We start from the raw sequence: 25,286 nt of genomic DNA, 5'->3' as shown, positions 1-25,286 counted from the left end.
CAGTAATCCTTTAAAGAGGGCTTTGCTGCCTGTCACTGCCAAACACTTTGATACATCCCTTTTGAAAATAACTGGAAAAAAGGGCTGGAACAGAGTGATTTTAAGGGGATTCAGGAAGAGAGGGAGATTTGCAGTTATTTCACATCTCTTTTCAGCATGAAAGAAAAATTAAATTATCTATTTTAGAGGTAATGAAACTTGTAAGGAAAAAAGAAATTGCTCAGAGCAGCTACTGGTGGCAGTCTTGGAAATCTTCAAGTTTCAACATGTTAGATACTGAAAAAGTGTTGAAAGCCTTTCTTAACTGTTTTGCACTACTGCTCATAATCTGGCTGCATTAGCCATAGATGTGTTGGAGGACATATTCAGATCATTTACCCGAGTAAAAGTAGTAATACTACAGTGTAAAAGCAAGTAAAAGTCTTGCACTGACGTGTCACTTGAGTAAGAGTACATACGTACTGTAAGTAAAGGTATTATTTGCAAAATGTAGTCAATCAAAAGTAAGATAAGTCATGAAGCAGAAAAATGCCCCCTGTGAATGTTATGCTATTATAAGATAAAATATATTATTTGAATATTAAGAATGCATTAATATGTAAGTATTACTTTATTGTTGTAGTTGGTCCAGGGGGGCTAATTTGAACTGCTTCATGTACTGTGGTGTAATTTAGTCAGTGACAGAGAACCGTATTTTATGGAGCTTGTACTGTGTGTTTATATGTTAAAAGTCCATAAAGTAACAAGCATGGCTGCCATATAAATACAGTGGTGTTAAATGCACAATATTTCCCTCTGACATGAAGTGGAGTAGAAGTATAGCGTAGTATGAAATGGAAATACTCGAGTAAAGCTCAAAGCTAAAGGGGATCTAATTCAGGTCTCACCCAGTGATAACACAGTCACACAGTACATGAATATGCATGAACATACTGCAAGAGGAGACTCAGAAACATAACAGGTTGCCATGTCTGAATCTGCATTGTGTTTGTTTGTTTTCTGTGCGCTGTCTCATGTGATGAAGCAACACGCAGTGCACAAGCCAAATTTCACACGTCAGAGACCCAAATTCTTTTCTGTCTCCATGTACTGTACTGTGGGCGTGTAGGACGGCCTGGAAAAAACATGATGTAGGCGTTTGTACGTAAAAGTAGACATGCTGAGTGCAGGGTGCGAATGCAAGTGTTTAATTCCTAGCTTGACAGTGAAACCATCACAGTGCCCGTGATGTGCACGTATGAATGTGTGCATATGCACTGTACATATTAATGTGAAGAGATGCTAAATCCTTAGCATCCCGTCTGGATGACAGCTGAGGGTGGAAGCTCTCACAGCGGACCGGCCATCATACACAGACCTGTCCATCAAATACTTGGTCGCCATGGAAACAACCTAGTTCCAAGCTTGCGCACGGCGGGTGCAGCGATATAATGGAGGACCAGACAGAGCCGTGCCTGCCTGGGGATGTGTTGCTTTTAAAGCGACCACCCTCATCCTTGTCTTTTCCAGTTAGACAAAATGGGACTGGGGGAGAGAGAGTGTGACATTGTACCTGGCTACAGCCCCCAAAACATCCACAACTAGAAAACAAGCAGATGTCTGCACAATTACAGACACACAGCACCTTTGTCAGTGGCTGTTTTTTTAATTGAAATTAATACTTAGGCCCAAACCACATGACACATCAACCACCGTTTCTCTGGAAATGACATTGTGGGTTTAGAGAGGTTTAAGCAAGAGTTTCAAAGCGCTCAAGAAGGCTTATCTTATCAACAACATGTAATCATTAAAGGTATTACATCCAGCTTACATCAGACAGATAACAGGCAGATCGCAAGCATAGCCAGAAAATAAAAGACAGAGATGGAGACCAGTAGAAACATAACGACAACGTCAAAGAGAGAAGATAGAGCCATCGTTCCAAAAATGGAACTTTAAAAGGAAACAGACAGACTTGGTGAAGTTGTCAGGGGATGACAGCAGAGTTTTTTAAGGACCTGACAAAGTGTGACAGCAAACTGAAATCTTATCAGCACAATGATGATTGTGACCTCACACCGTCAGACATGTAAGGAGACAAATTGCTTCTTCTGAAAGTGTGAAGCCTGTGCAGGAAATACTGTGAAGGAGAAATAAATAGAGAAAGCTAGCCTGAAGCCCGGGAGAGAGAGAGAGAGAGAGAGGGATAGAGAGAGAGAGATAGTATTAAAAGTGACAAAAGGTGAGCTGACAGAGGCTGCCGTTGCCGTATGGTAAGGCAGCAAAAATGGGGTTGCCATCTCCCAGGAAGTGACAGTTACAGTGTGAAGAAATTTCAGGGAAACCTCATGGGGTCCAACACTGCTGTGAAAACAGCAGCACAAATGAATATACCACAGCTGCAAGTGACAGCGAGAGGCCTGGTCCAAACACTCAACTATAATAAAAATATACCCGAAAATGTGTTGAAATGTTCAATGTGTTTCCATCACATTGACAAACATGCAGGTTTTAAAAGGTTCCAACTCATACAGAGAAATCACTGAAAGCCAGTCTGGTGGCTATTTTCTTAGGAAACACTTTAAGCCCCTCTATCATTTATATAAATATAAATATACATGCATTTAATAAATGGTTTATAGCACACCATAATGTGGTTTTAAGCAGATATAAGTGTTTATTAACACATTACTATACTCTATGGTGAATCTGCATTTACATCCACATAAGTTTTCAAGCATTTTGCCCCTCATGAGCACAAAGCTCGTCTAGTGTGTCACTACCAGGTTGCACCAGCTCTGAATAACGATAAGCTCAAGGGTCATAAATGTAACTGAATTGTATCAGGTGGCTGACTGGACAGGGCCGGCAGTCTTGTCCACTGGCCAGAGTGAAAAAAGGTCTTTTCTAACATCATAATGCTGATTATTGTCTGGAGATCTGAAGCAGTGGGTCTAAATGTGGGATAATGATGCTTATTGGAGAGCATAATGGAGGTCTTTGTGACATGTATAGAACATGTGGAGGTGTCAGCAGACTGCTCTTGTAATAAAGACAGCTTTCGCCTACATTTTCTTGTCTTGGCTTGTTGAGTTCATGCAACAGTGTTGTAGACTGGAAAAATAGAATAGAATTCCTTTATTGCTATTTATTGCATATCAATATATAAATAAATGTTCTTTAGCCATATTAGATATTATACCCCAATAAGATATAAAAATGGATGCTGTAGCAGCTAAAATACCGCACATTGTACAAATGTGGAAAAGAGACAGTGCAGCGGGTACCACAACACATCCATCATCCTTTCTAATGCACATGTAATATTTAGGTGGAACACAGTAGATGTGGGAACAGAGGAAGTGAAGGAAAGTGTGCAGCAGACAGCCACTAGCCTGCCCTACCTTTGTACTGAATTAATCTAAGAAGCCTTTTTGTCTGTTCCTGCCTATTTGATAAGTTTCAGGGGCATTATCTCTGTAATGTGTTCTGGTGGTGACATTTCAGGTTTGTCTTGAGCATTTTTATCCATGGTCACAGTGCGGTGCATTGCTGTGCTGGCTCTGTGGTCCTGCTACTCTTTGAGGACCAGTGCCAACAAATACATTAAAACAACAGCGGTAAATGAAGAGGTCATACATGTATCATACTGCAAGTTAAGTGATGGTTTGTTCAGAAGTTTATACACTCGTCCTGACTAAATCATTCATGCTTTGTCTGGACTGTTTGTGTTGATTAAGTCAATGTGGTATCTGTCATCTTGTTGTTGTGCAGGGCTCACCATAGAGCCTTCAGCCCAAGGCTCTACTTTGTACTTTTTCTATGTCTCCTGGATGTCTTTGAGGGGTTTGGGAAGGTTTAAGTGGTTCCTGTGGACTCACTTGACTGTTGTCTCTTTCTGTTATGTCATTCTTTGATTTACCATCTACAGTCCTTCTCTAGTTCAGCTTTGTCTTTCTTGTGTGTCAAGATCCTAAAATGAGGGTGTGTGCAGCCAAAATAACAATGTTGTGTGTCCTATCCTGGAAAGACCTGCCCTCACTCACAATAATGTTAAAAAGATTATGGGATTTTTAAATGCTCTGGGGGCAAACTCACTCCCATTATTGTAGCACTTTCTGGCTGGTGAAGCAGAATTTGAAAAGGTGTAGGTGTCACGGGTGTAGCACATGTTGACTGAAATTGGAGCGGACCATAAAGCAATTTAATAGTAGAGGAAAACATCACATTATTTACTGTCCCTACCATCGGGCCAACAAGAGGATAGTGATATCTTGTCCTTTGCCAACAGATTCTGCATTTATATGCAGATACCTGTTCTGATTACCGGTGCCCTGGTGGCTCACCTGGTAGAATGCATATATGTATGTATTTAGACTGACTCCTTACTGCTGTGGCCTTGGTTTGATGCCAGCACAAGGCATTGTTAGTGCATGTCTTCCCCTGCCTTTAGCTGTCACTATTAAAAATAAATAAAGCAGAAATGCTGATTAAATGAAATCTTGCTGAATGAATATAATATGAGTTATACATCATTCATAAACTTGCTTTTCAGTTAATACCATCATTATAGTCGATGTTATCTCAATGTTAATATGCTTTATTTGTTAACTATCTATGTTCCTGTTATCTTCTTCCTATAAGTTGACCATAGCCATGAATATTTGGTTGATTGTTGCCTATTAAGCTAAGCAATCTGTATTACATTGTTCTTGTTAGTTAACTCATCTGGCATGTACAGTATGTATTTTTCTTTCTACTCAGAGAAAACCAGTCATCTAACAGTCACCTAACCGTCTTTTCCTCAGTCTGAAACCCAGGTGGCTGCAGGAATCTCTGTGTGTCTGGCTGACATATCTCAGTGGATGTCTGCACACCACCTGAAGCTCAGTCTCGACAAGTCTGAGCTGCTCTTCAACAACCAGCTCGTGCAGATTCGTGCTCCACTACATCAGGAGAATACGTCCGTTCCTCACCCAGAAGGTGGCTCCAGGCTCTTGCCATCACACCCCAAGACCACTGCAATGCTCTTCCCACCCTGCACTGTACTACCTGTACTCCTTTATCCTCAATGCAATCCTGCCAGTAATCTACAATATTTAACAAGATTTTGTGGAGCTAATTAGCAAATGTTTACATGCAAACAACCAAGATGGCAATATACTTGAACATCAGTATGTTAGTGTTGCCATTGTGAGCATGTTAGCATGTAGCGCAGAGAGCCACTGTCATACTGCAGCCTCACAAAGCAACTGGCATGGCTGTAGACCTGATGTTCTGGCTCTGCTGAGTCAGCACACCAATGAACACGAGTCCAACATTATAAACACGTTTTTTTTAAATGTGTATTTCTAAAACTAATTTCAGTAATGTGTTGAAATGAGATGCAGAATGAGGTAATCAAGTTCTAGACAATTCACAGCCATTTCCAGCAGATCATTTGGCTTCTGTTTTTATATGCACAGCACAGATGTGCTCATCAGACCATCAAATGGCCTGCAGCCACCTCTTCCAGTCTGTTAAGGGCTAAGTTACCCACTTGTCATTTCACTACATCATTTGCTGTTTACTATCATTCTGCATTGTGTGTGGATTGAATATGAACCTAATAAAATGCACTCAGAAGTCTCATCCTTCAATGTGTCATGAAACACCTCCATCGGCATTTTGTTGATGAGAATGAGCCCATTAAGTCAGCAAGGCTTCTGTGATATGTTGACTCTCATAATTTCCAAATCAGTCAAGATATTGCGATTAGGAGAAGCAGATGGCATGAAATGACCAGGATATTTAAGGCTTGAAACACCCGAGCACATCAGTGTATTGCCATGGAAACCGTCACGCTCTTACAGTTTTCTAATGGCCACAATTAGTTGAGAGGAACAACAAACCGAGGCAGATCAGAGAGATGGCCAGATGCTCAGATATGATTTTAGTGGTGGCAGAAAGCTTTGACTGCTCTCTGATTCATCTCAATCACACAGTTATGAGTCTCGCTGATGATTACGTAGGTAGCAAATGATGAGAACAGTGCTGGTGGCAGCGTTTCGATTTTTTAAAGCACAGACAGAAGCCTGCAGTACAGGTAGACAGCAGAGGGGATGTCAGTGCTGGCATCGCCCATCTTTTTCACTGCATGAGAGAGTGAAGACCTGTAGTCTCATTAAAGGAAGAGTTCAGAAAATAAACAGTAACAGTGTCAATAATCAGTAAAACACGTGAAAGTCAAAAGTCAACGCTAAAATTAATAACTTTTTTTTCATGAAATCAATTGTACGTCATTAGGAAAAAGAAACACAACGCCAAATTCTTTCCTGCAGGCTTTGCAAAAATGCTTTGTTTGGATCTCGCAAGGCTGTTTTTACTTTTTGGGTGGATGTTAAACAGGTCCTGGTACACCGAGCTCTGTGTCAGCGATGGATGGTTTAATTTTCCTCTGTAATGTTTCAAATCAACAGTGTCGGAGCTATGCGTTGCCATTGTGAGTTATCAACTCATGGCACTGCTGTACAGGGCTAAAAGGAACTATAACAGCCATAATTCATGCAGGGTGCAGATAGTCCCTGCTGTAGCCAATGGAGAGCCAGGACACTGCCCCTCAGTGGGCCTCATCAAAAATATGTTTCACAATGATCAGTATGTAATGCCTACTGATCAGAACTTGGGTTTTGTCTATTTTTCAGGACAAACAGGACTGGATACAGGATTCAGGACAACTGCTTCAGAGCAACTTTACTGGCGGCTAAGAAGCATATCTGATTAGTTTAATACATTATTTTGTGGGGTTACAGGTAATGTTAGAAAAACCTCATTCATGTGTGACACACCCACTGTGTGGGAGCTGGTAAAAATGGTGTTATATCAGAGTTTAGGCTAGCATTGGCAGCTCTGTCCTGCTTTTTATTTTGGGACGTTTATAAATAATCAGCTGGTGAGGATGCCAGCTTTTTGCCTGGTGTGTAGCTTTAGCCTCAGTCTTTCAGTATCAGCATGTAGCTTTCAAGCGCATACATAAGGCCCTTTTAAAGACTTCTTTGAGTCAGCTGGAGATGGTTTTCAATCATCTCACGGATGTAGGCCTAACATTAATTAGCTAGCCAGAAATAATAATAACTGGTTTTGTCTTCTTTTTTCTGAAATCAAGGCTCAATTGTTTCAAAAATTACCCTAGATTTTGATTGGAAAATCTGTCCTTGCTATTACTGTATACATTTAATGCTAGAATGAAGAGATTGACAGGCGGAGGGTCTCTCTGGAAGTACGACTTTGCAAAGGGTTAATTGGTCCCTTTGATCTCGGTGGTCAGCCGTTTTCAAGGGAAACAGCTTCACAGCTGGGCTGAAAAGTGCCAGATATACTTTCATGCACAGACACTACACACGTGTATGCTCTTCTTTCATAATACACATGCACACACCTCACACCTGGTTACACACCTCTTTCCCTCATTGTGAAATTCCTTTTCTGGTCGTCCACTACAAAGGCAGCAGTATAATGAAGCGTGGATGACTGACACGCACCTGGAGAAAGACGATAAGCACCGGAGTCAGGTGTTCGGCAGAGGGCTGCTGACCTGCTGAGGGGGTTGTTGGGATGACTGTAGGAGACATTTCAGTACACAGGTCTTAACATATTGCTCTGGGCCACAAACACACTTCCCACAGCCCACTCACACTCTCCATTTTTCAGTCACAGTCTCCGAGCACACCAGTGAGTTGGTGTGAGTCATCTGTCTCCAAACGGCCCATTACTAAGCCTCACTTTGAAGAGGCAGAACGTCACGCGTGCAATGGAGCCAATGCCTCAGGTTGCATTATCCGAGGCAACATTTTGAGTATCTGTGCTAACTCCGTGATCCATCTTGTCCTTGTCTACCTGGATTTGTATGTGTGTGTGTGCAGGTTGTCCAACATTTCGAGTGTCCCTCCTCTGTTCATTCAAAGACCATCTGATGATGCTTCAGTTTCTGTGCTTAAAAAGGATGTTTCTACTTTAAAAACCACGCAAGTTTACTTTGTAGCTGGTCTTACGGCTCACAGGCAGCTGGTTAGATCTCTTTGTATCATGATTTATTATTCATTGGCACATTTGGCTGCGCAGCAGTAATTGCAGCATGCAGCAGCAGCGCCTGCATCTGATGAAGCACAAATGAATGAATAAATCTAGATGGCCGAGCCATTTGAACATTTGACATTTACTGATGAGGCAATTAAGAGAGCAGTGCACAAACACACAACCTGCATTACACTGGCTGATCCTTGCACAACACAAAAACACAAACCTCGAACTACCCACTCACTCACTCTCTGTCTCTCTCTTGAACGGACACTCTCACATTTATTATGCAGAAAAACATCGACACTATAAATGAATATGTATGTTTAACAGTTTCTTTGCTCCAACTAAAGGCCTTTACAGGATTTAGTCAAACAGGGATATTTGACTTCAATGCAACAGACTGATTATGAACACAACATTTAACAAAAGAGTCTCACCTCAAAGTCCATTAAGTAGCTGTTTTGGATCTATGAAATCAGCGGATGGATTTTGTGAAGTTGTCCTGGAATTGTAGCTTTGTAGATTTCCATTTTCCAGCGACTTTAAAGCAATAGCTACTGCCAGCAGCTGTTTAGCTTAGCTTAGCAAAAAGACATGAAGCGGAAAGAGACAGCCAGCCTGGCGCTGTCCAAAGGTAACAAAATCCACTCTGCTTTTTTATAGTTGTCAAAATCAACACATGATTATATACTTCATCCTTTTAAAATGATGCATTTCCTCCTCCACCTGTAATGATCCTGTCAGTTGACCCAAAGCATCGCAGCAAAGCTTTTTTTAAGACCAAAGGGACCACATTACCCACGTCTTGCCACCCGTCTTTGGCTCTCTCAGAATTGAAACTTCATTGATATTTGTTTATACAAAAGTGCAAAGTCTAAAAACGGCTTAGTTTTCTGTTCCCATATCCCCTGCTTGACACCTGAGACCCTCTGAGACTCCACTGTATGGCGACAGAGATTTCAGTTTCTCACTAGCTGCACCAAAGTTATGAAACTCACCCGCTGATCATGTACAGTATGAAACCTCACAAAACACTCTTTTTACTGGTATTTGACTTGTTTTAACTTGATGATCTGCTTGCAGGTTAAGAATGTGACGCTGGGTGTGTTGTGTGAGTGATGCTTTAAAAATGTTCAGGATAAGCTTCTGACAGGATCTGGGAACCTAATCCATGAGTCGTTATTTTAGGTACTAGCATTTTGCATAGCATTTTACCTATGGCAAGCAAGTAAACACGGGCCATTTCATTTGGTGTGATGGTAAGGGTAAAAAGAAAATGCTAAAATAAAGTTTTTTTTTTAAATGCTCAGGTTCATTAATTCCATTTTTGGTCATCACTTTCCAGCAAAGCAGTCTGGATCTGTTTAGCAGTGGTTTCCAACCTTGGGGTCCACAGTTCCTCCAAAGGGTCACAAGATGAATCTGAGGCGTTGCAAGATGATTAATATGACAAAAAAGAAGAAAAAACTTTTTTAAGTATTGGCAGGTTTTGCCCCCTCTCACCTCGAACAATCATTCAAATAGAATAACCTGAGACTCCTTCATGGTGAGGGGGTCACACCACAAAGTTTGGGAATCACGGGTTTAGAGCACTTTCGATAAAGCAGGTTTGTTTCTTTTAAGCGGCATTACACCATTTTGGGGAAACGAGCTTATTTGCTTTCTTGCCGAGAATTTGTTTGGTATATACTGTATAAGGTTACAGCCAGTAGTCTGTTAGCTTAGCTTAAGAGTAGAAACAGGGAGAAACTGCTAGCCTGTTTGTTTCCTAAGGGAACAAAATCCATCACTACTACCATCACTTACAATGATAACCAATTAACATATTATCATCTGTTTAATCTGGACAAAAAACAAAATGTAAAAAGCAACAATTTGCTGTTTTACAGAAAGTTTGATTCTTGGCTAGAAGCAGTTAGCAGGAAACCATGGAAACCGTATGAACACCCCTCTCTTGTGGTACTCACAACCTCCTTGGTGGAACTTTCCTGAAATCTCCAAATTCACAAGTTGTGACATTTCCAGTAATGGCGGAGACCAAAGAATTAGATTTTTAGGTGAAAGGTAAGGTTGTACAGAGTTTTTCTTTGTAACTTTATAATATGTCTGATGTTTCATCTTTTGCCTCTGTCACTAGCTTGCTAAATTGTTAGCCTTGGTGACTTCTAGACAGCAGCGGTATTTGTAGCTGTTGACTAGCAGCGCTTTTCTCACTACTTGACCACTTGAACACAAAGTATATCATCTTTATGACTTCCTGTGGCATAACCATGACCTTATACGTTCCATTTGAAGAAAACAAATGCTAAACTAAGCTAAGCTAAGCTAAACTAAGCTAATCAACTGCTAGCTGTAGCTTCACAGAATAGACGTTACTGTGATACTAATGTTCTCATCTAGCTTTCAGCAAGGAGTGTTGGCTGATTCCCCAAAAATGTCCCTCTGCTTTGAATTGGACAGTCCTGGTGGGACTTAATCAAATGTGTATTAAATGTGCCTTTCCCTCCATCCTTCCCTCCTCTTTCCCTTTGACACACCGGCCGTTACTGCCAGAAAGGTATCAAATTCAACATCAATACACCTTTCCCTCCTTTCCTTCCTCCCCTTTCCTCCTTTCCTTCCCTCCAGGCGAACAAGCCACCTCGTTGCCTCTCTGTAAAAATCAGCCCTCGCTGACTCCGCCCCTCAAACTCAGATGTGGATGAGAGAAAAAGGCCAGCAACAGTGTGACGGACAACACAGCCCCTCCGCTCGGTGTGGATGTGGATGTCCTCTCCGGGAGCAGAGGCGAGCCAAACCGAGCCGCATGCTTGCCGTGCAACAAGACGAACAGGAGCGAAATGGACCGCCGGACAGCAGCAGCAGCAGAACCATCCAGTGAGGACCGGCACAGTTTTTAGGTAAGGCTTTGTTCGCTTTCCGCAGCATTTTCATACAGACCCGCATTTGCTGCTTCAGAGCGCTTTGTGCAGGACGCGGAGCTGCACAGGGGGAGGATGTGCATGCACGATGTTTGGTTTAAACGATCCGGCATTGAAGATGGCACAAACCTGCCGATGAAAGCGAACAAAATCCTTTGTTCTTTCGTTACTTTGGCGAATCACGGTCACCATCGCAGAAAGCTCATTTAAAGGCAGCACATTTAGTTTCGGCGCGGCTCTGTGAAGATTTAATTACGCCCCCCCCCCCTACAAAAAAATCGTTTTAATCAACATGAGCAGCATTGACACATGCACCAGAGTTCACTGTTTATCAGTTAATGATGCTTTCCTGAGCTGAGTCCTTTTTAATAAGATCAGGTTTCTCCACAATGAAGAATCTGAGTTCATTCACAGCTCACAGTGAAGCCAGGCCTGCACGCTGCTCTACAACTTGGAAAGATGCAGAGGTTTATTGTTCCCCTGACACTCAGTTATTGTTGAACAGCTTCGTGCACATGGTGTCACCTCATACAAAACAGGGAACCCAGACCCAGACACTATAACATGTCCTTTATAACCCACTGAGACAGAGACACCATGAAAATTCCTGTAATATTTCTTGCATGCACTAAGTCTGTTACTCTTTTGTCATGATGGAAATTACCTGCTCTTGTGCTCAGAATGTTCGTTTTAGTTGCATCGTTGAAGGTCTGACTGGCTGCTCCTTGAAATGTGTTCATCACTGCACTTTCATATCCACAGCTGCACTGCTTCTCAACTGTAGCAGGCTTTTGTTTGAAGCAATTTAATTACTGACAGCCTGATACCATCTCAGCTCTCGGACCAAGTGCTTTAGATTATAAAGAAAGTGTTATGTTCTCCAATCGCCTTCATGTCACACAATGCAGGGCAACAAAAACATCGAAAAGCAGAAGGAAACATGCAAGTGTCAATGGCGATTAGGTGTTTTTTTCCCTTGTGTGTGTGGGGGGGTATGGAGTGTGTTGCCTTTTGAAGTGCTGTGAGTTGTCTGATATCAGCAGCGTGTGAAAGTCGAGCTTTGTCAGTCAGAGCTGTTGGGGCTTTGTCACCAAAACACATCTTCAAGAGAGGTGGAGGTCAGAGAAGACTGAAACTCAACAATAACAACACACACACATGCACACACACACAAAGTACTTCACGTTAGTCCACTGGAATCAAAGGCAGCACTCTGTTCTTTGTAATTTCTCTCTGCAGCATAAACAGCATGGAGAAGAAAACACAAAGCCTCTCTCCAGGTTATAGTGACATTGCGTCAGAAAAGTGTCATTTTGTTTGTGTGTGCAGCTGCTAAATAGTTATGTGCTCTCTGGTTTTTCAAAGCTTTTTAGAGTTTGTGACAAGGACAAAAGTTGAATTTAGTGGACAGTGTGTTCAAACACCAGAGCATAGCTGAAAAGACGCACACTATAGTAAACTCAAGCTAAATTATTTGTCCTTTCTACGCCAGAACATATTCTTTTAAAGTAGGAGAACTATAGACGTTGCTACCCACTCTAAGGATCCATTATGAATGTGCTGCCACCAATGTGTGAAAGGCTCACAGAACATCTGGGTTATTGCTTTTACACATAACTATCTAATTACAGCTGCACACTGGCTGGCACCTCTTTGTCTCTGCAGCTGGATATATATTGTATCAAATGCCCCCCCCGCGTGTGCAGACAGAGTACAGGTGTGTCGGAGAGCTGCTTTCTAATATACACCAACAGTATTCCACTTTTGTCCTACAAACCACCTTATAGAACCTGTTTTCTTACATTTCTCCTCCAAGTCTAAACAAAACTGAACACTTTCTTCATTGCAGTGTTTCTGGTCTTTAGTAAAATTCAGTGTGAACGCAAAAAGGCTGTATACACAGACAAAAATGACTGTTACACCCAAAATTAGGTCTTCACATAATACATGGTAAAACTCATTATTCCCAAAGAAATTACCATGTGCAGAAATGACACATAAAGGACAGACGCCCATAATGGACATAATGTGATGCACATGATCAAATAGATCATGGAGAGCATGGCTTTTTCAGTATGTGAAAGCTCATACTGTGATGAAATCATGTGTGTTAATCAAGGATGTTAATTCTCAATCTATCAGTTTCCTGACGACCTCTCTGATTATTGTGGAATTGCACGTGGTCATGCAGCTGCAGCCATTCGAGAAGGGGTAGACAAGGTTAGATTAGAATGTTTTTTATCTAATCTATTAGCAACAGTCAGTGTATCATAACCATATGAAAACTCAGAGTTGTCATTCACACTTTGTGGCTAACAGGTCTCATCGTAAACCACCATGGCAAGAAGTAGCATCATACCAGAGGAAGTCTTTGAGCGGAAGCTATTTCTGTTGATGGGTCTGCGGAGGAGAGATATTCTCAGTCAGATGGAGTTTAAGATAAATCCCACGGTGGTGCACTAATTGAATTCCTGTGATCACATTGCTTAAATTGATGCTGGACAAAGCAAAAAGAAATAAGTGTGAGACTGATTGACCCAGTCTTGAGCTGAACGTGTTTTTTTGCAAGAGAAAGTTTTGAAAAGAGCCGTCAGTGGCAGTTCATTGCTTTGCAGCTTGATGATTTTGTGTTGTAGGTTGTCAGGCGCAACCAGTTCCACATTAAACTTCATCACATTTTGTTACAACTTAATGTAATATGTTAAATTCCTTTTGTTTCCTGTTCATGTCCTGAAACCTCTGACCAAATGCTTGAAGATTTTCGCACTCATCAGCATGTTCAGATGCCATAGTAGGCTTTTGTTCTGGCAGAACAGGAAAATGCACTTTGGATTTTATGTTATTTTCTCTGTTGCCGAAAAAAAGTAATTGCTTTTTTGTATGTAGGAACTGCTTCACGGGCCGCATCACATGGCATTTTAAAAAATAGACAGAAACACAACACTGACATATCATCACCCTTTTAAGCGGATATGGTGAGCTTGTCAGCAAACAGTTGCTTATTTATAGATCCAGCAATTGCGGAGGAACATTAGCATTCACTTGAAGTGGTGAATGTAAGTCCAATATTCCCTCTCTTCTATGTCTCATTTTGGTCTCGACAAACTCCTGAGGGAAATATCTGGCTCTTTTAGCTGCTAAATGCTCCACCACCTTCACCAGCTAATGCTGAATGTGCCTGTGTGTCGTTTGGCGCTGAGCAGTTACAGCTCGGTGGAGTTTTCAGAGCTTTTTCATTGAAAATGTTGCTGTTGAGAGCAGTGAGGGTGAACCAACTTTGAAGTTGTGGGTCGGCCTTTTAAATAATGAGCTGGAGAGCAGCTGCAGATTCGGGTGAGAGCCCTTTTTACTTTGTCACAATGCTATCTGATACATTGTTTATGTAAAAATATTGATTTATAGCTGGTTTAAACTTAAAAAAAGATGATTTCCTCTTATATCAATTCAGCACTCGGTATCTCACAGCTGCTCAAAAAATGACAAGACTGGAGTGGAATGAAGACCTAAAATTCGGCCGAATGTGGAGGTAGAGTTTTATTTTTATCTGTTCCAGACTGTCTATGTGGGGGTACAGAACAGTACAGTGCAGAGGAGAGGAGGGATTGCATGGGCAGGGCGCTCTGGGAAGGTGGAGGTGTAATTTCAGATGCGCGCTAACCGGCCAGAGCAGCAGTTATCTGAGCTCAGCCTTCAAAAGACGGAGCGCTGGAGTCATCAAGACCAGCTGTGCCGCTCACTCGTGGCCAAGTGTTCAGAGGACAGGACTCTCCATGAGAAGCACATGGATGTCCAGGGTTATTAACCATCTTCACAAGATTGTAAACTTCCTCAGAGGAGGTGTGGCATTCGTTTCTGTGTGTTGACATACGGTGCTCTACTCCTTATGTGGTGTCTTCTCAAACAGTGACATGGGAGGTTTGAGCAGCTTATTGTGGTGCAGCTTTCATAGTTGTGCTATAAGTCTCTGATACACTGCTAATCTCAGTCTGTGTTTAGAAGCAAGTGTCCAGAGTTCAGACAGATTATAGAGAGGTTAAGCTGTCTGAAAATGGCTATAGAGCTGTAGATTAGTGGGCTTGTGTCTCTGAGCAGTCAAACATGATTTTTCCACAAATACAGCAGCCAGTGTGTGCAACCCTGATACGAACAAACCCTGTCAGCATCTTTTTTTTTTGAAGCATAAGCATATGTGTTAACCTGTACGATCTGCTCTTATTTCGTGTTTGGACTAGACAGATGTTGCTGGTTTTAGCTCTTGGAGTAACAGCAGCTTCCTAAACCTAATCTCCATCTTTGTTTCCTTTCTCATGGATGAGTGAGCAATTTAAACACCGCTGAATGTATTGCTAGTTCAAAAACAAATGGAGTGAGAGGGTCTCTGTAGGCGTGAGAGGGTGACTAGTCATACGATCAGGTGGTACAAGCATTGTTATGTCCGTTCGGCCTCCACAAGAAGGGGAACGGACGGTGAAGTGCGCTTTAAGTGGACTTTCTCTACTTTCACACATCAAACGCCCGCCCGCTGTGGGCGTCAGCGCTCCCAGCTGTATTTATGGGCCATAATGTGAAGTGTAGAGCCGCATTTCCTTCATAGGACCTTGCTTTTGGCAGGCTGTAGTCGAGAGGGCTCTGTGCACCGTGAAAGCCTGTCATCAAGAACCGCCGCCCCGTGTGATTTATCAGAATAGGATGTGCTTAGAAGGTCAGGATGATTCGACTCTTCCCGGCCACGTGCTTTCATCAGATGTCCTTTCTTCTTGAAGTGGAGGTTACTCTTTAAGATAAACATTGGTGTCATTTCTTTTCTTGTGACTTGTGAGGCGCTTTGAGTACAGTGTTGTTAGAAGTAAACTTTTAAGTGTGCCTCCTGTTTAGACAGCCAGTGGATGTCTGATGGCTGATGACTTTCTCTTGTCTGTTACTCACTCTGAATGAGTCAGAGGCTTGTTTTCTCTCAAGGGCTGTGTCAGTAGTGCTGGTTTTAAATGAAACACGTCCTCTGCTCTGGTAATTACAAGGCATACGAACGCTTCACATTGTGCTCTGATAGAAACAAAGGGCCTAATTGGTAGTGCAGTGGCCTTGTCCAGGTGTGTGCGTGTCTGCTAAGGTGTCCAAATGTCAGCTCAGTATTATGGTATGGATGTCAGCACTACTCCCTGCACAAGGATCTCTGTGTGCAAGTAGACCCTGTTGTTTCCTCTGCATTGTGGCTCAGGTGTGAATTTTCTACAGCAGATGGACTGTGACAGGTGTGTGTGTGAGAGACTTCGGTCTCCACACACCTCTTGGCCATTATTGGATGTAGTTCTTCAGATTACCGAGCAAGATTAATGAGTGTCTAAGCACGCCTTTGCAAAAATAGACATTTTTGCTCTGCTGATATAATCAGTGCTGTGGTTAGAGGGAGGATTGCGGGAGACAGGACCGAAGTAATCTGCCTCGGCGGGATCAGTCTTTAATGGAGTTAGTACTTCAGCACTTTCTGGTCTGACCTTGCTGGACCTGGTGTCACAGCAGCATGAAGCCTTCCCACATGAGTCAGATCCTGCTACCACCAAGAGAGAATCAGGATGAAAGACTTCTTTCTTGTTTTTCTTTGACCAAATGATCAACGTGGTTTGATATTTCCCTGTTTTGGTGTGTGAGCCTGGCATAGAGGGGAGCAGACATCCTATTTATTTATTTTTTACAAAAAACATGTATATGTTCTTTCGCCATGGAGGCAGTGCAGCTAAGGAAAGTGAAAAATTGACTTGCATTGCTGAAAAACAGATCTGTGACAGGTGGAAGATATGGCCTACCATGCCAGCCATGTCTTTATTATACCCAGAGCTTTTTCATTTGTGTTTGAAAATGCTTTCTTAAACCCACTACTTGCCCAGCATCAAACAGCAGACAGACAAAGCAGGTGGCTAGCTGGTGAACATTTAACTTCAAATGAAGGTTAACGTTGCTTCATATTTGCTGGATGTGTAATTAGGCAACTGTTTGCTAACATATACATAACATTACATAACATATCAGCTTTACATGGTGATCAGTTAATGACCAAACAACAGTCAAGTAAGGCTGCTTTAAAGCTCTGAAAAGACCAATTCTTTTCAACATTTTATGTTCAATTTATGTAAAATATTTCAGTTTGTATTCACACTGTTGACTAGATCTCTGTGTACAACCCTAGTTCCATAAAAGTTGGGGAAACTGTGTAAAACATAAATAAAGCAGAATGTGATAACTTGCTAATCAGTTTTGACATATGCTCAATTGAAAACAATATAAAGACAGTATATTTAATATTTGACCTCATCAGCTTGATTGATTTTTGTAAATATTTGTATACTCTGAATTTAATGCAGTAACATGTTTCAAACAAGTTGGGACAGGAGCGACAAAAGACTGGGAAAGTTGTGGAGCGCTCCAAAAACACCTGTTTGGATCATTCCACAGGTAAACAGGTTGATTGGTAACAGGTGATAGTATCATGATTGGGTATGAAAAGAGCATCCTGGAGAGGCTCAGTCGTTCACAAGTGAGGATGGAGCGAGGTTCAACACTTTGTGAACACATGATTGGATAAAGGATGTTACTACATGGCCTCAGGAACACTTTGTAAAAACTCTTGTCAGTGAACAGTTTGCAAATAAGTCAGTTTTGGAAACATCGTATACCATACCTTTTATCCTGTGTGCGTGTGTGTGTGCGCGCGCGTGAGTGTTTCGTCATCCTAGTGTTGGAAGCAATGCCATAACATAAGTGGAAAGTAACTCTCCTGTTGACTTGCATTATGTTCAAGCCCCTGCAAGTTGATTTTTAGTCCAGCAAAACCAGGCATGACTGGCCTTTTTGAAGTGGCCTGCTCTATCTCCTTACTTGTGGAGGAGAAGGAATTGAAATTTAACCTGTATTTTTGGCTGTAGTTTGTGCTCTACTTTAGGTTTTAAAGCTGCTCTGTATTTAGCTGTGCATCTGCATGCGTGCGTGCAGTCATGCGATGACATGCTGTAGTGTATGTGATTGGCAGGCCTTTGGATGGCTGGAATGAGCTGTAACCCCTGCAGCGTGTTCTCAGCTCCACATGGTAGGTGCCAGTGCTGAGGAGCTGGTTGAGCTACTGCTGGTAGTAAGTCACATTTCCACACTGATACTGGCAGCCGGAACCAGAGTACAGTAATCACACACATTTGCTCACATGGAATAGAGATGCAGTAGTGAATGCAATATTAATTCTGTTCCTTGCGTGGGTAAAGGCATAACGCTAAAATGACTGACTTTGGAACAAACACACATAGACACAAACAGTCAGTGGAGCGGTGTCTGAACTTACATCTGCATGCACAGCACCACAGTTAAATGTAGGTCACAGAATAAGGCAGATGTGGGGGATGGAGAGAAGGTGAGCAGCGGAAGTGAAAGGAGGAGGAAGCCTTTCATTATGTCCTCATGTTGGAGCAGCGGCAGGATTAGGGCTTGGCAGGATATATAGGGAGGGTTTAACACCTGAATTCTGAGCTTTTGCCTTGGAAGTAAAAGGTAATGATTCTTCAATCCATCAGAGAGAACAAAGATATCAGCCTTGTCTTGTTCTCCTCTCCTCTGGCCTAAAAACTATGCTACAGCGCCAGCAGCAATGCCAGATGTGAAACACAGAGAAAGTTGAATAAAATGGTGGCTACTTGACTGCAGTGTTCTAGCTTTGACATGATGCTGTCCTCGGTTGCTCATTTATACAGGCTTAGATAGCCAGCCATTCAGTCTACAGGCTATTCTTAACAACTGCACTTTGGGCTTTCAAGATGTGATGAAGTGCAGTGGACCCTTTGGAGAGCTCGGACGCTGGCAGTATAATTACACGGGGATGTCCTACATGGCAATAACCTCATAGCCTCCCGAGGCTAAAGCAGGGTGGACCTGTAGCAAGGGGTTCATTAAGTGAGGAGAGGGAGAGAGATGTGGTTTATTTAATCTGTGCATATGCTTCCACTTTGAGCTCAGATTTCTCGCTTCACTTCAGAACTGCAAGTGACTTCTGATGTCCCTGTTTCAGTCCATCTTTGCTCTTGTCTGCAGTGTCTCATTTTTCTCATCTGATCCGCAGCCAAACAAATTTCCGCCGTCCGCGATAAGGAGAAAGCAGTATGTGTTGTACAGTGAAATATTATGCCTTGTATTGGCTAAGTTTGAACGGTTCATGTTACAGCAGTCCCTAAAACTGATACAAGATCAATGCCTGTATAAGTGCCTCAGTGTTAATGACAGTTTGGTGACTGGAATTCTATTTGTGAAAAAATAATTTCTCGGATAAGATTGCAGTCAACAGTTGCTTTGATCTGATAGGCACCTTTCAGATGCAGCCCAGAAGTCTGAAGCATATAGACATGACTTGCTCCAAGTCAAACTTAGTGTGTAAGACGGGTGTGGATCAGATGGCTAATTTCCATCTGTGTGATCTCTGTCTCATACATAGCAGTTCAGATGCTGAGATTAAACGCTGTTTAGCTGATTATACATTGTCACCTTGCCTTGGAATTAATTTATGATTTGTTATAATTTGTTCATTTGAAGTGGAAAAATTTCAGGAGTGGGACATCCTGAGACTCAGATGACCGTTTGTGGACTGTGGTATTAGACAGATAGTACAGTCCTCAATTGGATAAACTGGACAGGATGTCGTCATTGACGGTATCTTCACTTCTTAACACTTCAATTCAGGCGATCAAAACACTATTGGGTCTTGCAATTAGTTTACACAGGTAGAGTTAGGGGTTCAGTATGCTTGAAATGAGCTAAGTTGTGCAAAGTGTTTATACCTGTTCTGAGTGGCCACAGTTGAAGGTGGGGTGAAAAGCCTTCTATCAAAACCTCCTCATGACTCTCAAACTGCCTCCCTGATTCCTCTAAAAGGGAATTTTGGCGTGTGGAATCAAACTCCAAAGGTGTGGCAGTCCAAATAGCAGCAATTCAAGACTCAAATGTCTCACCAGCATGACTTGGAGAAGTTGAGACGTTCGGGAGCGACTCAGAAACAACCAACAGGCCTTGTTTTGATTTTGTCTGGGAACAGAAGCTGCCACAGCTAAGCTGTTAGCCCCAACTCCACTATGTAAAAGCACCTCCAGCAAATGTGAGAAAAGCTGATTGATGGGGTAAACAACTTCCTCGTTTATATGATATCATTTTAATAAATCTTTCGATACAGAGTTTGGAAAATGAACTACGATTGAATGATTGATCACAAGGTTAACTGTAGAAATGTGGCATTGATGTTACAAAGGAATCCACCAGGACTGTGCTCTTGTACTTGAGTTGCCAACATACCACCTTGCTGGTTGACCTGCCGATGGGTTGCAGCAAAAGTTGAGCCAGGTTCAACTTTCTCGCTTTCGGTGTTTTGCCAGACGACCTCAGCTGCTCCGACGGACTGGCTCAATACAGACGAATGAGAGGGCTGCAGCCTCCAGCGCTTACAGTATGGTTTAGTTGTGTTAACCTAAAAACCACTCCACTTGAGCTCAAGTTCATAAATAACTCTGGGCCCCAGTAGTGAAGGTGCATACACCCACCACCAGCACCCACTTCTGTTTCAAGCTACAGCCTGTTTCTAATTGTGTCCCTCATGCAATACCTTACTGGAAAATCTCACTTTTCATACATGGAGCACACACTGGATCTGCATTTATTTCATGTTTTGTTCACACAGTCCACGGGGACGTGGCCTGGAAATGTTTCAAGTGAATAGAGAAATGTAAAATGTCTCTTGACCGCACTTCTATCTGTGGCTCCACAAATGCTTAGCGGACCCCGTGTTGTTGCCTTTTTGTAACCTCACGGCGATGTATTAGTTTGTAACCGCTTGAACTACTGCAAGGTGAATATTAAAGGAAAACAGCTTTATATTTTTAGATGGAGAACAACTCCACTCTTGAGGGCTCAATATTTTATGAGGAACAAGCCCTTTGGTCAGTGTTGTGTTTGAGAGAACGTGCACACTTGCATCCCGTTGCCATGTAGTGTGCAGAATTGAGGAGGACAGCATGTTCTCTTGCAGAACTAGCCTGGCTTTGGGAACTAAATACCACGGTCATCCACTGCCTTTTTATGTGAGACTCTTTTATTACTTCCTCTTCGTCTTTTAATGGCCGTGTTAATTAGCACAGACGAGTTTTTATTAGCGTAATCAACACTCTACCCTCATGTTGGGAATGAACATCTGTTTTGTGCTTAAATACAGGCATGCATTGATAACATGTTCCTGTGAGCCAGCCTCTGCATTTACTTTGTATTTTCTGTCAAGTTGTGGGCTTTCCTTTCCAGTGCCAGGGTAAGAGCCGCTAGTTCTATAGACACCTCTTCAAGTTGACTGTGATTAAAGAATTCATAACACAGCCTCTCCACCCTGGTTCCTCAGCAAGGTGTAGTAAAGTGGACTGAACAGTTTTCAGTGAGATGCTGTGTGGCTGTATTCCCTCAAGGGCTGTCCAATCACTTACCTGGCAGTCAAATAGCGGCCGGAGTTCAGTACAGTCACCTCTGGCAATGCCTGTACTGTAGACGCGTTGAGAATATTACAGCAGGCAGCAGCAGGGCATGCTGGGACTCACGGAATGTGGTTGCAGACAAAAAAAAGAAATATAACCTATAATATTTATATTTAAATCTTTTTGTCTCTGTTGTGGAGTCGTTTTAGCAGCGTTTGGCTGCCCTATTCCTTTTTTTGTTTCATACAGGGTTGATTTTGGCACCTCATTTTGATTTAGTTTTACTCTTTTCACAAAAATTAGTTTTTATAGTTTTAGTCTAGTTTTCGTCCATGAAATTTTAGCCCAGTTTGTTTGCCACGCTTTTAAAATTTTTATGTCCCCTGAGCATGTGTTACATGTAGGGATGGGAATCAGTTCCAATCGTTTGCCTCTGAGATGATCAGTTATATTGATGCCAGCATGTTTCTCTGATAGTTGAGCATCTCGTCCACACTGCGGGAAACTTGCAACAAGGAGTCATGGCAGAGAGGAAGAAATGATCCAAAGCGCGGCTTCATTTCATGAAGAAAGATGACAACAGTGCTACTTGTAATGTCTGTTTGGAAGGTTGGAAATACCTGCAATATGCTGCAACATCTTTCTGTGCAACGTGGCTTAAATTCCAGGAATGCTCTGTATATGACACCCTGCGCAGGAGTACCTGTGCTCCCCAACCAGGCAGCATGTCCGTTATCGAGGATAAATGTCCTATGTTATGATAACATTACCAAAACACAGGCAGGCATAGCGGACTTTTGTCTTTGGCTAAGTAAACCTTAATGAAAGGAATGCTGTAAAATCTCTCATTCATCCATTTTGCTTGATGACAGGCAGACTGTTGCTACAGCTAGCTCGACCTGCCCATCAGCTCCCAGCCAGCAAAACCCTTTCACGCTTGCTGCACAGGGAGGGAAAATGAGTGAGCTGTTTTTACACTGTGTTCAGACTTTCATTGATGCTGAAAACCTGTGTAGCTTTTTTCCCCACACAGAAAATGACCAGGAATCAATGAGGGACTCAATAAAAAATCAGACCAATGAGCAAAATCGATTATGGCATGGGGCTGGTATCAATAAAATGAACAGGATGACTTTCCTCAGAAAATCTTCTTGTCATTGCCAAAGTCTGAACAAAGTTTGAACCAAACCGGTTTCTCTGACATTAGCATTAGCATTACCGTAGCTACCTGTGCTGTCCACTGCAGAACAGTACGCCTCATTTAGAAGCTGGATTCTATCATTTGCTCATGAATATGCTGGTCATTGAGTTTTTGAGATTGAGAGAAGCTAAAACGTCAGAGAAGTAAGTGCCATTTCTAGCGAAAGTCAGGGGGAAGGCTTAGGTGGTTGACCGTCAACAATAATCCTATTAAATCGTTTCTCCTGATAGCGATGCGAAACCACAAGGACATTCTTTTCTAACTGTGTTCTCTCAGATGCTGCCTGAGAAAGTGCTGCTCTGTCGAGTTTTTCCTGACTGTTTATCAGGACATTTATAATGTTCATCAACTGTTGAAATTGTACAGCGGTGTTGATGCAACTTCAAGTTAATTTCGGAGGCTGAAGTTTGTGGTGTGCTGTTGAACTGCACTGCATTATATTGAGAGGAGTTTGAGGTATTTTTAACAATGGGGTAGACTGAACATTAGTAGTAACGATCAATTAGAGTTCGATCGAAAAGCTGATTGTTGTACATCAGTAAAGTGTGTATGGTAAAAATAAAAACACAGTCTATGCTTTGCCTTTCAAACTGTGATCTTGGATGCTGTCTAAGAAAATTTGGCCTTATAGACACTTCCCATTGTATTTGGTTACTTCTCTATTTCAGTGCAGATTTCTTTAGCTGCATTTACATATTTTCTTGTTCCTGTATATTAGGTCACTTGTGGTCAAAATTGAAAAAACGAAGGCAGACGGTTAATAAAAATATCAAAACAAGACAAGTACAAGGTGAACCACAAACTAGAACCACCATAACCATATAATAAATATATGATATACCGTATAATATCAGAAATCCAATTTATATGTCAGTTTAACTTGCACTCATTAATGAAGAAATTAATACAAAAAAGAAATCCAATTTCTTTCACCAAAGCATGATTGAGGCCGATCATTTGAACTTGTACTGTCATGCTCCAGCAGTCTGTATCCATTTCAGAGACAGAAAAGTAATGTTGAGTACCACACAATGGTGGTAGTGGTATAGCCAGGAATCAGAGTGCTAGTGTGAGTAGGCAGACAGAGAAAACCAGGTGTGCATACCCCAGCCAAGACAATTAGGTTCTGAAGTGCTACTTTAGCCAAAAATAGGCAACCGGAGTCTAATCATACAAGTGAAATTACAGGCACCAAGACACATTGCACCTGGTTGATGGCACAGCTACATACACACATACACGCATGCAGCTGGCAGACACAAAAGCAGCAGCAGTTAATCATACAGAAAGACACAAAAGTGCCAAAAGACAAGTAGTAAAAAACACATGCCTGCCACAGCAGCCAATTTACACACACCTGGCAGAAGCTGAAACAGCCAACCGGTGACTAGACTCGGGCTTTCGGATTTGCAGAAAAGCCGGCATAAATTCCAGCTTTGCCCATGTAGCCAACTTTTAGAAATACCTTTGATTAGACAGCACTACAATTACTTTGCTGTCGTCAAATGAGTCAGTCTGTTCTGTTCAACAGAGTCTGACTGAATCCAAATGCCCACCCTCCAGACTCGCACACCTAACCCTCACAGACTTCAGTCGTACGCACAGTGACATGTTCACTGTCACATCAAGTGTGTCAGGATTTTGGGCCACGAGGGAACAAAATATGCTGAGACTGGACTCCAGACCTCAATCATTTCCAGGGATTAATTGAAATTTCTGACCCTGTAACTCATTTCAAAGTGGGGTTTTTTTAACGGTTCTTAATGCTACAGTAATGGCGTTGTCAATTTATGCTGCTTTGCATAATGTGACAGAAATACATTTTTCTCTTCTACATCAGTTGCTAAGATTGTGTTCACATCAGACCCTGAAGTGAAGTTACATTATAGGTTGATGAAAACCAACCTTTGCCAGTCAGATCCAAATTATTCAGCCTTTGAAAATATATATGTGCTATTCAACTTCACTCCATCAATAAACTCACTGTATAGCGTCACATCCATATTGTTATGAGTTATGGGTATTCTTCCAAGCAGTGTCCACAGATGAATGGTGGATTTTAAAGGCACTACGCAGACGACTCATGAATGTGTCCGTTAATTCCTTAAGTCTGCAGTCTGGAAAGTCTAGACACTTGGATTTAGCCTGTGTCACCATTGATGCCCCTGTTTTTATTCGCCTGACAGTTGAGAAGAGCGATGCAGCTGTAAAGTTTGTCATGTAGGGTGACAAAGGCCTGCAGGGCACGATTAATCTCAAGGAAAACGTCCAGCACTTCAAAAAGCCATGGAAAGCTTCTCCTCTGCGAACTTCCTCTTTACCAGCTGTACAAACACTGTCGAATCCGCATCCTTCCCTGTGAATGAAAAGCGTGAGCTGGCTCAATTAGCAGCCACATTTGTCTCCTTATTGGCTGATGCCTCCTACAGCGGAGCAGGTCGCCGGAGCAGTTATCTGTGAGAATGCATTTAATTTGAACTCTCTTCATCCTTGAGCTCCATTAAAGCTAGCAGCTTTCACTCCCCTGCACAGTACACTGCTGTGCAGAGGAATGAAAGAGGAGGATCATGGGCAAACCCGCTGCCACTCAAAACCAGATGTATCATCAAGTGGCAAATGAAAATTAAACGCATGTTTTGGGAATCATGC

The 25,286-nt window shown here is 42.1% G+C and overlaps 1 protein-coding gene across 1 annotated transcript in view; it reads left to right on the top strand.

Moving 5' to 3' along the window:
- Positions 1 to 10,792: 10,792 nt before the first annotated feature.
- Positions 10,793 to 25,286, top strand: part of st6gal2a (ST6 beta-galactosamide alpha-2,6-sialyltranferase 2a) — a 45,583-nt gene continuing 31,089 nt past the window's right edge. The window contains exon 1 of the mRNA XM_041950652.1: positions 10,793 to 10,937. The gene's annotated coding sequence lies outside the window, so the exon portion shown is untranslated. The remainder of the gene's footprint in view (positions 10,938 to 25,286) is intronic.

Source organism: Chelmon rostratus, chromosome 13, assembly GCF_017976325.1.
Source record: "Chelmon rostratus isolate fCheRos1 chromosome 13, fCheRos1.pri, whole genome shotgun sequence".
Classification (NCBI taxonomy): domain Eukaryota; kingdom Metazoa; phylum Chordata; class Actinopteri; order Chaetodontiformes; family Chaetodontidae; genus Chelmon; species Chelmon rostratus.
The sequence above is the reverse complement of the archived record's forward strand: the minus strand, read 5'-3'. Positions and strand labels throughout refer to the sequence as shown.